The following is a 12,507-nucleotide window of genomic DNA, read 5'->3' on the forward strand; positions in this document are numbered from 1 at the left end:
TCCATTGTCTGTTTTTTTTTTTTTTTAATTGAGACAGAGTCTCACTCTTGTCGCCCAGCCTGGAGTACAGTGGTATGACCTCGGCTCACTGCAATGTCTGTCTCCCGGGCTCAAGAGATTCTTGTGCCTTGGCCTCCTGAGTAGCTGGGATTACAGGTGTGTACCACCACGCCCAGCTAATTTTTGTATTTTTAATAAAGAGACAGCATTTTGTGATGATGGCCAGGCTGGTCTTGAACTCCTGGCCTCCTGGTCTCAAACTCCTCAGTCTGCCCGCCTCGGACTCCCAAAGTCCTGGGATTTCAGGTGTGAGCCACCACGCCCACCTTCCACTTTCTATTTTGATAAACTAAAATTATCAGGTTTTTATCCAGGGTAACGAGAATTGAGAGGATATTAAATTTCTGCTATAAAAACAAAATTTGATACTTTGAACTTCTTTAAGGCAATGTGTTTTTCATCCTAGTTCATGTATATATATGAACCGAGTACAGCAGTGTGGCTTGTTGGGTGTGAGGGGATATAAATTCTCATCTGTTAGAGAGTCATTCCATGAATTCTGTGGATCTGGATAAGATTTTACTATAACTGTTTTATTTACCTGTAAAACTCAAAGAGCATACTTCTGACGGAATGTTTGCAAAGTTCCTTGATAGATTTGATTGATAGTTACTAAAAGGGAAGGAGACTTTCCTTCTCTGTCAGGTCAATGAATTCTACCTCTTTAAGTCTCATCCCCTTGTTTGATGTTTTAGCACAATCTCAGATAAATTTACTTTAGCAGTTGTTTTTAACCTTTTTGGGATCAAATTTTTCTGAGAAACTGATAGAAACTTACTCTTTTCCAAGAACATGACAAATTTTGCATATAGTTTCATGGTGATTTTATTTATCTCACAATAGTTATTGGGAATGTCATCAGCAGATCACATTTGACTTGGTTTGAGTAAGGAGGAGAGGTATAGAAGCTGACAGGCTGTACTTTCCTTTGTGTAAGGCACGTGCCTTTTCTTATTCGGAATTTTAGCTGTGTTGTCAGGGTTCATCTTTTCTTTTTCTTTTTTTTTGGGGGGGGGTTATATTTACATTTGTTATTTTTTTTAATTTAAGTTTTAGGGTACATGTGTACAACGTGCAGGTTTGTTACATATGTATACATGTGTGCCATCCATGTTGGTGTGCTGCACCCATCAACTCATCATTTAGCATTAGGTATCTTACCTAATGCTATCCCTCCCCCCTCCCCCCACCCCACAAAAGTCCCCAGTGTGTGGTGTTCCCCTTCCTGTGTCCATGTGTTCTCACTGTTCAATTCCCACCCATGAGTGAGAACATGCGGTGTTTGGTTTTTTGTCCTTCCGATAGTTTGCTGAGAATGATGGTTTCCAGCTTCATCCCTGTCCCTACAAAGGACATGAACTCATCATTTTTTATGGCTGCATAGTATTCCATGGTGTATATGTGCCACATTTTCTTAATTCAGTCTATCATTGTTGGACATTTGGGTTGCTTCCAAGTCTTTGCTGTTGTGAATAGTGCCGCAATAAACATACGTGCGCAGGTGTCTTTATAGCAGCATGATTTATAATCCTCTGGGTATATACCCAGTAATGGGATGGCTGGGTCAAATGGAATTTCTAGTTCTAGATCCCTGAGGAATCGCCACACTGACTTCCACAATGGTTAAACTAGTTTACAGTCCCACCAACAGTGTAAAAGTGTTCCTATTTCTCCACATCCTCTCCAGCACCTGTTGTTTCCTGACTTTTTAATGATCGCCATTCTAACTAGTGAGAGATGGTATCTCATTGTGGTTTTGATTGGTATTTCTCTGGTGGCCAGTGATGATGAGCATTTTTTTATGTGTTTTTTGGCTGCATTAATGTCTTCTTTTGAGAAGTGTCTGTTCATATCCTTCGCCCACTTGTTGATGGGGTTTTTTGTTTTTTTCTTGTAAATTTCTTTGAGTTCATTGTAGATTCTGGATATTAGCCCTTTGTCAGTTGAGTAGGTTGCAAAAATTTTCTCCCATTCTGTAGGTTGCCTGTTCACTCTGATGGTAGTTTCTTTTGCTGTGCAGAAGCTCTTTAGTTTAATTAGATCCCATTTGTCAATTTTGGCTTTTGTTGTCATTGCTTTTGGTGTTTTAGACATGAAGTCCTTGCCCATGCCTATGTCCTGAATGGTATTGCCTAGGTTTTCTTCTAGGGTTTTTATGGTTTTGGGTTTAACATGTAAGTCTTTAATCCATCTTGAATTAATTTTTGTATAAGGTGTAAGGAAGGGATCCAGTTTCAGCTTTCTACATACGGCTAGCCAGTTTTCCCAGCACCATTTATTAAATAGGGAATCCTTTCCCCATTGCTTGTTTTTCTCAGGTTTGTCAAAGATTAGATAGTTGTAGATATGTGGCATTATTTCTGAGGGCTCCGTTCTGTTCCATTGATCTATATCTCTGTTTTGGTACCAGTACCATGCTGTTTTGGTTACTGTAGCCTTGTAGTATAGTTTGAAGTCAGGTAGCATGATGCCTCCAGCTTTGTTCTTTTGGCTTAGGATTGTCTTGGCAATGCAGGCTCTTTTTTGGTTCCATATGAACTTTAAAGTAGTTTGTTCCAATTCTGTGAAGAAAGTCATTGGTAGCTTGATGGGGATGGCATTGAATCTATAAATTACCTTGGGCAGTATGGCCATTTTCACGATATTGATTCTTCCTACCCATGAGCATGGAATGTTCTTCCATTTGTTTGTATCCTCTTTTATTTCCTTGAGCAGTGGTTTGTAGTTCTCCTTGAAGAGTTCCTTCACGTCCCTTGTAAGTTGGATTCTTAGGTATTTTATTCTCTTTGAAGCAATTGTGAATGGGAGTTCACTCATGATTTGGCTGTTTGTCTGTTATTGGTGTATAAGAATGCTTGTGATTTTTGCACATTGATTTTGTATCCTGAGACTTTGCTGAAGTTGCTTATCAGCTTAAGGAGATTTTGGGCTGAGACAATGGGGTTTTCTAGATATACAATCATGTCATCTGCAAACAGGGACAATTTGACTTCCTCTTTTCCTAATTGAATGCCTTTTATTTCCTTCTCCTGCCTAATTGCCCTGGCCAGAACTTCCAACACTGTGTTGAATAGGAGTGGTGAGAGAGGGCATCCCTGTCTTGTGCCAGTTTTCAAAGGGAATGCTTCCAGTTTTTGTCCATTCAGTATGATATTGGCTGTGGGTTTGTCATAAATAGCTCGTATTATTTTGAGATATATCCCATCAATACCGAATTTATTGAGAGTTTTCAGCATGAAGCGTTGTTGAATTTTGTCGAAGGCCTTTTCTGCATCTATTGAGATAATCATGTGGATTTTGTCTTTGGTTCTGTTTATATGCTGGATTATGTTTATTGATTTGCATATATTGAACCAGCCTTGCATCCTAGGGATGAAGCCCACTTGATCATGGTGGATAAGCTTTTTGATGTGCTGCTGGATTCGGTTTGCCAGTATTTTATTGAGGATTTTTGCATCAATGTTCATCAAGGATATTGGTCTAAAATTCTCTTTTTTGGTTGTGTCTCTGCCAGGCTTTGGTATCAGGATGATGCTGGCCTCATAAAATGAATTAGGGAGGATTCTCTCTTTTTCTATTGATTGGAATGGTTTCAGAAGGAATGGTACCAGCTCCTCTTTGTACCTCTGGTAGAATTCGGCTGTGAATCAACCTGGTCTTGGACTTTTTTTGGTTGGTAGGCTATTAATTATTGCCTCAATTTCAGAGCCTGTTATTGGTCTATACAGAGATTCAACTTCTTCCTGGTTTAGTCTTGGGAGGGTGTATGTGTTGAAGAATTTATCCATTTCTTCCAGATTTTCTAGTTTATTTGCATAGAGGTGTTTATAGTATTCTCTGATGGTAGTTTGTATTTCTGTGGGATCGGTGATGATATCTCCTTTGTCATTTTTTATTGCATCTATTTGATTCTTCTCTCTTTTCTTCTTTATTAGTCTTGCTAGCAGTCTATCAATTTTGTTGATCTTTTCAAAAAACCAGCTCCTGGATTCATTGATTTTTTGAAGGGATTTTTGTGTCTCTATTTCCTTCAGTTCTGCTCTGATTTTAGTTATTTCTTGCCTTCTCCTAGCTTTTGAATGTGTTTGCTCTTGCTTCTCTAGTTCTTTTAATTAAGATGTTAGGGTGTCAATTTTAGATCCTTCCTGCTTTCTCTTGTGGGCATTTAGTGCTATAAATTTCCCTCTACACACTGCTTTGAATGTGTCCCAGAGATTCTGGTATGTTGTGTCTTTGTTCTCGTTGGTTTCAAAGAACATCTTGATTTCTGCCTTCATTTCATTATGTACCCAGTAGTCATTCAGGAGCAGGTTGTTCAGTTTCCATGTAGTTGAGCAGTTTTGAGTGAGTTTCTTAATCCTGAGTTCTAGTTTGATTGCACTGTGGTCTGAGAGACAGTTTGTTATAATTTCTGTTCTCTTACATTTGGTGAGGAGTGCTTTACTTCCAACTATGTGGTCAATTTTGGAATAGGTGTTGTGTGGTGCTGAGAAAAATGTATATTCTGTTGATTTGGGGTAGAGAGTTCTGTAGATGTCTATTAGGTCCGCTTGGTGCAGAGCTGAGTTCAATTCCTGGATATCCTTGTTAACTTTCTGTCTCGGTGATCTGTCTAATGTTGGCAGTGGGGTGTTAAAGTCTCCCATTATTATTGTGTGGGAGTCTAAGTCTCTTTGCAGGTCTCTAAGGACTTGCTTTATGAATCTGGGTGCTCCTGTATTGGGTGCATATATATTTAGGATAGTTAGCTCTTCTTGTTGAATTGATCCCTTTAACATTATGTAATGGCCTTCTTTGTCTCTTTTGATCTTTGTTGGTTTAAAGTCTATTTTATCCGAGACTAGGATTGCAACCCCTGCCTTTTTTTGTTTCCCATTTGCTTGGTAGATCTTCCTCCATCCTTTTATTTTGAGCCTATGTGTGTCTCTGCACGTGAGATGAGTTTCCTGAATACAGCACACTGATGGGTTTTGACTCTTTATCCAATTTGCCAGTCTGTGTCTTTTAATTGGAGAATTTAGCCCATTTACATTTCAGGTTAATATTGTTATGTGTGAATTTGATCCTGTCATTATGATGTTAGCTGGTTATTTTGCTCATTAGTTGATGCAGTTTCTTCCTAGGCTTGATGGTCTTTACAATTTGGTATGATTTTGCGGTAGCTGGTACCAGTTGTTCCTTTCCATGTTTAGTGCTTCCTTCAGGAGCTCTTTTAGGGCAGGCCTGGTGGTGACAAAATGTCTCAGCATTTGCTTGTCTGTAAAGGATTTTATTTCTCCTTCACTTAGGAAGCTTTGTTTGGCTGGATATGAAATTCTGGGTTGAAAATTCTTTTCTTTAAGAATGTTGAATATTGGCCCCCACTCTCTTCTGGCTTGTAGAGTTTCTGCCGAGTGATCAGCTGTTAGTCTGATGGGCTTCCCTTTGTGGGTAACCCGACCTTTCTCTCTGGCTGCCCTTAACATTTTTTCCTTCATTTCAACTTTGGTGAATCTGACAATTATGTGTCTTGGAGTTGCTCTTCTTGAGGAGTATCTTTGTGGTGTTCTCTGTATTTCCTGAATGTGAATTTTGGCCTGCCTTACTAGATTGGGGAAGTTCTCCTGGATAATATCCTGCAGAGTGTTTTCCAACTTGGTTCCATTCTCCCTGTCACTTTCAGGTACACCAATCAGACATAGATTTGGTCTTGTCACATAGTCCCATATTTCTTGGAGGCTTTGTTCATTTCTTTTTATTCTTTTCTGTCTAAACTCTTCTCACTTCATTTCATTCATTTCATCTTCCATCACTGATACCCTTTCTTCCAGTTGATCCCATTGGCAACTGAGGCTTGTGCATTCATCATGTAGTTCTCATGCCATGGTTTTCAGCTCAGGTCCTTTAAGGACTTCTCTGCATTGGTTATTCTAGTTAGCCATTTGTCTAATTTTTTTTCAAGGTTTTTAACTTCTTTGCCATTGGTTCAAACTTCCTCCTTTAGCTCAGAGTAGTTTGATCTTCTGAAGCCTTCTTCTCTCAACTCGTCAAAGTCATTCTCTGTCCAGCTTTGTTCCGTTGCTGGTGAGGAGCTGCGTTCCTTTGGAGGAGGAGAGGAGCTCTGATTTTTAGAGTTTCCGGTTTTTCTGCTCTGTTTTTTCCCCATCTTTGTGGTTTTATCTACCTTTAGTCTTTGATGATGGTGACGTACAGATGGGTTTTGGTGTGGATGTCCTTTCTGTTAGTTTTCCTTCCAACAGTCAGGACCCTCAGCTGCAGGTCTGTTAGAGGTTGCTGGAGGTCCACTCCAGACCCTGTTTGCCTGGGTATCAGCAGCGGTGGCTGCAGAACAGCGGATATTGGTGAACTGCAAATGCTGCTGCCTGATCGTTCCTCTGGAAGTTTTGTCTCAGAGGAGTACCCAGGCGTGTGAAGTGTCAGTCCGCCCCTACTGGGGGTGCCTCCCAGTTAGGCTACCCAGGGTTCAGGGACCCACTTGAGGAGGCAGTCTGCCCATTCTCATATCTGAAGCTGCATGCTGGGTGAACCACTACTCTCTTCAAAGCTGTCAGACAGGGACATTTAAGTCTGCAGAGGTTGCTGTTGCCTTTTGTTTGTCTGTGCCCTGCCCCCAGAGGTGGAACCTACAGAGGCAGGCAGGCCTCCTTGAGCTGTGCTGGGCTCCACCCAGTTTGAGCTTCCCGGCTGCTTTGTTTACCTACTCAAGCCTCGGCAATGGTGGGCGCCCCTCCCCCAGCCTCGCTGCCGCCTTGCGGTTTGATCTTAGACTGCTGTGCTAGCAATGAGCGAGGCTCCGTGGGCATAGGACCCTCCGAGCCAGGTGCAGGATATAATCTCCTGGTGTGCCGTTTGTTAAGCCCGTTGGAAAAGCACAGTATTAGTGTGGGAGTGACCCAATTTTCCAGGTGCTGTCTGTCACCCCTTTTTTTGACTAGGAAAGGGAATTCCCTGACCCTTTGGTGCTTCCCAGGTGAGGCGATGCCTTGCCCTGCTTTGGCTTACGCACGGTGCACTGCACCCACTGTCCGGCACTCCCCAGTGAGATGAACCTGGTACCTCAGTTGGAAATGCAGAAATCACCCGTCTTCTGTGTTGCTCACGCTGGGAGCTGTAGACTGGAGCTGCTCCTGTTCGGCCATCTTGGCTCCACCCCCAGGGTTCATCTTTTCTCTCCTAAGTCCAGTTTCTTTCAAATGATATATAAGTCATCAAGGATTTTTGCTTTAATATAATATACACTTTTTTATTTACTAAAGCACTCCTTATATAGATTTTATTTACAAATAAAAACCTTACCCAGACCTAATTGGACATGAAGCAGGGCTCTTAAATGCTGTCAAGGCCAGGCACGGTGGCTCACGCCTGTAATCCCAGCACTTTGAGAGGCCAAAGTGGGTGGATCATCTGAGGTCAGGAGTTCAAGACCAGCCTGGCTAACATGGCAAAACCCTGTCTCTACTAAAAATACAAAAATTAGCCAGGCATGATGGTGCACACCTGTAATCCCAGCTACTCAGGAGGCTGAGGCAGGGGAATCTCTTGAATCCAGGAGGTGGAGGTTGCAGTGAGCCAAGATTACACCACTGTACTCCAGCCTGGACAACAGAGCGAGACTTAGTCTAAAACAAACAAACAAACAAACAAACAAAGAAACAAAAAAAGCCGTCAAACACATACTACTAAAGCTTTGGAAATTGAAAAGAATAGAATATCTTGAGTTACTGTGGGGGGAAAAAGGCCTCCAAAGTGAAATGGACTAAGCTTTGGAGGAAATTAAAGACCTTTTATTTGTTTCAGGAATAAGGAGTTTCTTGGGAAATAAAGGATTGATTTTTGGTTTATCACAAACCTAAAATATATTTGGACATTTTTTATTTACATACTCTTGGTAACAAAGTTATATTATTTAAACTTGATGCCCTTTAAAACTTTTTTGTTTTGAGACAGGGTCTTGCTTTGTTACCCAGGCTGGAGCACAGTGGCGTGGTCACAGCTCACTGCAGCCTTGACTTCTGGGTCTCAAGTGATCCTCCCACCTCAGCCTCCCGAGTAGCTGGGACCAAAGGTGCATGCCATCATGCCTGGCTAATTTTTTAAATCTTTTGTAGAGACAGGGTCTCCCTGTGTTGCCCAGGCTGGTCTTGAACTCCTGGGCTCAAGCAATTCATCCCACCTCAGCCTCCTAAAGTGCTAGGATTACAGGCATGAGCCACCATGCATGGTCTAAAAGTAAAACATTTTAGAGTAAAATATTAGGTTGATACCTAGGAATGTGTCAGCACAATAATGTTTTCCATTTTTCCTGAGTTTTTCCTTAAAAAACTCGGAAGAAATTTTAACATTCCCTATTTTTTCTATTATCTACTAAGTCTCATTTTTGTATGTCTAAAATGATTTACTAGCAAAGGATGCTGACTTGTATTCTGCCCCTCGATTTAGCATTTCAGTTTATGAGTATCTGAAAAGTATTTCAATTTTTTTATTTTTCATTTTTTATTTTTTTGAGATAGAATCTTACTCTGTCATGCAGGCTGGAGTGCAGTGGTGTGATCTTGGCTCACCGCAACCTCCACCTCCTGGGTTCAAGTGATTCTCATGCCTCAGCCTCCCAAGTAGCTGGGAATACAGGTGTGCGCCACCACACCCTGCTAATTTTTGTATTTTTAGTAGAGACAGAGTTTCACCATGGCTAGGCTGGTCTCGAACTCCTGACCTCAAGTGATCTGCCCGCCTTGGCTTTCCAAAGTGTTGGGATTACAGGTGTGAGTCACCACACTCGGCCTCCATTTTTTTTATTGTGCTGAGTATTCGTAGATGTGCGTTCATTTGTTGAGTTCAAAGTTGATATTATACTTAACACCAGAAGTTAGGCCACAACATTGAAATTCGGCTTAGTGAAAATGAAGAGCCAGGACCATTTTAGCCCCTATTTTGACAAGAGATTTTCATTATGATAAACTTCTTGGCATAACAGGTAAGAGCATGATTTAGGATACCTTATAGTGTTGCCATCATAATTTATTACTAAAAACCAGAATCTTAACTGGAACATAAGTACCAATGAGGGTGTAGAGTCATTCTACTATGTAAATGTTTTGACAAGCCATGACCTTAAATCATTTTTCTGAATTAAAATTCAGGTTGTCTGTTACAACTCCGTATGGATTTTATTGAGAGAAACAATTTAAAAGTCTTTATTCCCATGTGACTTTTGGCTCTGGCCAAGTGAAGAGATTAACAGATTATCTTCCCCAAAAAAGCAACTATAGAGCTGGACAAAATGGAAAAAAAAAACAATCATTTCAACATTTGGAAATCAACCAAAGACATATAGCAATCTTAGAAATGTTTATGTTTTTTAAAACTGCTGAAATTTGTGTAAAAATAGTGGAACTTCGTGGCATTCTGGTATGGGTCTGCTCCTATCATCCCCACCCCAATTCAGTCAACACACAGATTCTGTCTGTTTGAAGGGGCTCACTTAATTTGTAATAGTCAGTAATGCCCATGACCAGCTGCAGCATCTGTGGAAATGATGATCTTGAAGTAGGCCAGTAGGGAGGCCTACAGCTCCCTAGCCTGAGAGGTCAACAGCTCTTCTAGCCTGAGATTGCAGTGGTGGTGGGATAAGCATATTCCTGGCTGAGGTTGCACTCATGTGAATCAGAGACCAAAGGACTGATGCAACTCCTGACTGAACCTGAGGCTGTGTTCATGCACATAAGAGACACAAAAGGGCCCATAGAAAATAAAAGATGGATCAGGCTTGAAAATGACCTGAACTTTGAATGAGCTCCCCTATCCACATACAGATTTTGGGACAGTAAGTACCTACTGGGATGTAGAGTCATTCTACTTTATAAATATTTTATAAGCTGTGACCTTAAATAATTTTTCTGAATTAAACTTCAAGTTGTCTGTCCAACCATTCACTTGACAGACTGTCCACATTTGGACAGTCCACACTTGGACAGTCTGTCTAGTGATCATTGATTGATCACTTGCTTTCTACACATGGGATGACTCGTAAGAACTCAGACTTAAAAAGAAGAACATCGGCCGGGCACGGTGGCTCACACCTGTAATCCTAGAACTTTGGGAGGCCGAGGCAGGTGGATCACGAGGTCAGGAGTTCAAGACTAGCCTGGCCAAGATGGTGAAACCCTGTCTCTACTTAAAATACAAAAATTAGCTGGGCACGGTGGTGCATGCCTGTAATCCCAGCTACTCAGGAGGCTGAGGCAGGAGAATCGCTTGAACCTGGGGGGTGGCGATTGCAGTGAGCCAAGATCGTGCCACTGCACTCCAGGCTGGGAGACAGAGTGAGACTCTGTCTCAAAAAAAAAAGAACATAAGGCCGGGCACGGTGAGGTGACTCACGCCTATACTCCCAGCACTCTGGGGGGCCGAGGTGGGAGTATCATCTGAGGTTAGGAGTTCGAGACAAGCCTGGCCACACCTCGTCTCTACTAAAAAAATGCAAAAAAATTAGCCACACATGGTGGCAGGTGCCTGTAATCCCAGCTACTCAGGAGGCTGAGGCAGGAGAATCACTAGAACTCGGGAGGCGAAAGGCAGAAGACAGCAGGCGGATGTTGTGGTGAGCCGAGATTGTCCCACTGCACTTCAGCCTGGGCAACAAGAGCGAAACTCTGTCTCACAGAAAATAAAAAGAAGAACATATATTTTTTAATAAACAACTAAGCAGCAACATCAGTGGCCACATATATGAGGGGAGACAGACTTCATGGATTTAGTCCAGGCAGGTTACTAGCAAAGAAATGCACTAGCAAAAAAAAAACCAAAAACAACAACAACAACAAAAAGCAAGCAACAATAACAATTTTATAAGGATAAGATTGTCAGTATATCAATAAGTACTTTGTTATATCAATAAGATGTAACAATTATACATGTATATCCACCTAAAACTAGCTTCCAAATACATGAAACAAAAATGGACAAAATTGAAAACATAAGTAGACAACTCAATGGTTGGAGATTTTAATACCCCACTTTCAATAATTGATTGAAAAACTAGACAGAAATCAGCTAGTATCAAAGACTTGAACACCTATCAAGTGTTCAATCTATCCTTGAATATCTATCAAATGCCATATATGGAACACTCCATCCAATGATTGCAGAATTCTTTTTAAGCACATAGGCACATTTCATGGGATAAGTCATATGCTAAGCCACAAAACAAGTCTCAGTAAATTTAAAGGTGACCATGTGGGATTTATCCCAGGAATGCATGTTTGGTTTAACATCCAAAAATCTATTGATGATATATACTACGTAAAGAATAATGAACAAAAAGCACATACCTATCTTAATGGATGCAGAGAAAGGATTTGGCAAAATCTAACACCCATTTATGATTTTTTAAAAAGCTCCTAACAAACTAGGAATAGAAGGGAGCTTTCCCAATATGAAGAAGGGCACCTACAATAGAACTACAGGTAATATGACACCATACTTGATAAAAGACTGAATGCTTTGACCCTAAGATTGGGAACAAGGCAAGCAAGTTTGCCTTTGCCACTTCAACATTCTGGTGGTTCTTGCCAGTACAATAAGGTAAGAAGGAAAAAAACTAAAGGTACTTACATTGGACAGGAGGAAGTACAACTCTTTATATGCAGTTGATGTGATCCTGTATATAGAAAATATTGTAGAGGGGTGGGGGTGGTGAGGAGGACTACTAGAAATAATAAAGTTTAGTCAGGTTGGAGGATAGAAGATCAATATACAAAAATCAATTGTATTTCTATATATATATTTGTACATATATATGTATATGTATTAAAGAAAAATCTAAAAATGAAATTAAGATAATATTTACACTAGCATCAAAAACAATAAAATAGGAATAAAGCTAAAGAGCAAGATTTGTACACTGAAAACTATGAAGCATTGTTGATAGAAATTAGAGACCTAAATAACATTTTGTCTTTATAGATTAGAAGTTTTAATATTGTTGAGATTGCATTTCTCCCCAAATTGATCTGTAAATAAACCACACTTCCCAGCAAAATCCAGTAGGCTTTTTTGTTAGAAATGAATAAGTTGATCCTAAATGTTATATGGAACAGTGAAACCCAGTCCTGATCCATACATACTATAGAATACCACTTAGCAATAAAAAGGAATGAAACTGTTGATACACTTAGCAGCATAGATGAATTGTATCTATTATGTTGAGTGAAAGAAGGCAGGCCAAAACAGGCTACTTATTTTATGATTCCATTTATATAAATGGAATATATAATTTCTATTCATAATTATATATAATTATATAATTTATATTAATGGAATTATACAAGATTATTCTGATCTGTAGCGACAGAAAATAGATCAGTGGTTGTCTGGATAAGGGGTCCAGTTGGAGAGGAGACTAACAGTGGTACACAGGTAATTTTGGGAGTGATAAATATTGCTGTC

General features: G+C 40.3%; 1 protein-coding gene across 9 annotated transcripts in view; it reads left to right on the forward strand.

The window, feature by feature from the left end:
- Positions 1 to 12,507, forward strand: part of AASDH (aminoadipate-semialdehyde dehydrogenase) — a 53,423-nt gene that overhangs the window by 21,741 nt on the left and 19,175 nt on the right. The window lies entirely within an intron of this gene.

The sequence above is a fragment of the Gorilla gorilla genome, chromosome 3 (assembly GCF_029281585.2).
Source record: "Gorilla gorilla gorilla isolate KB3781 chromosome 3, NHGRI_mGorGor1-v2.1_pri, whole genome shotgun sequence".
NCBI lineage: Eukaryota > Metazoa > Chordata > Mammalia > Primates > Hominidae > Gorilla > Gorilla gorilla.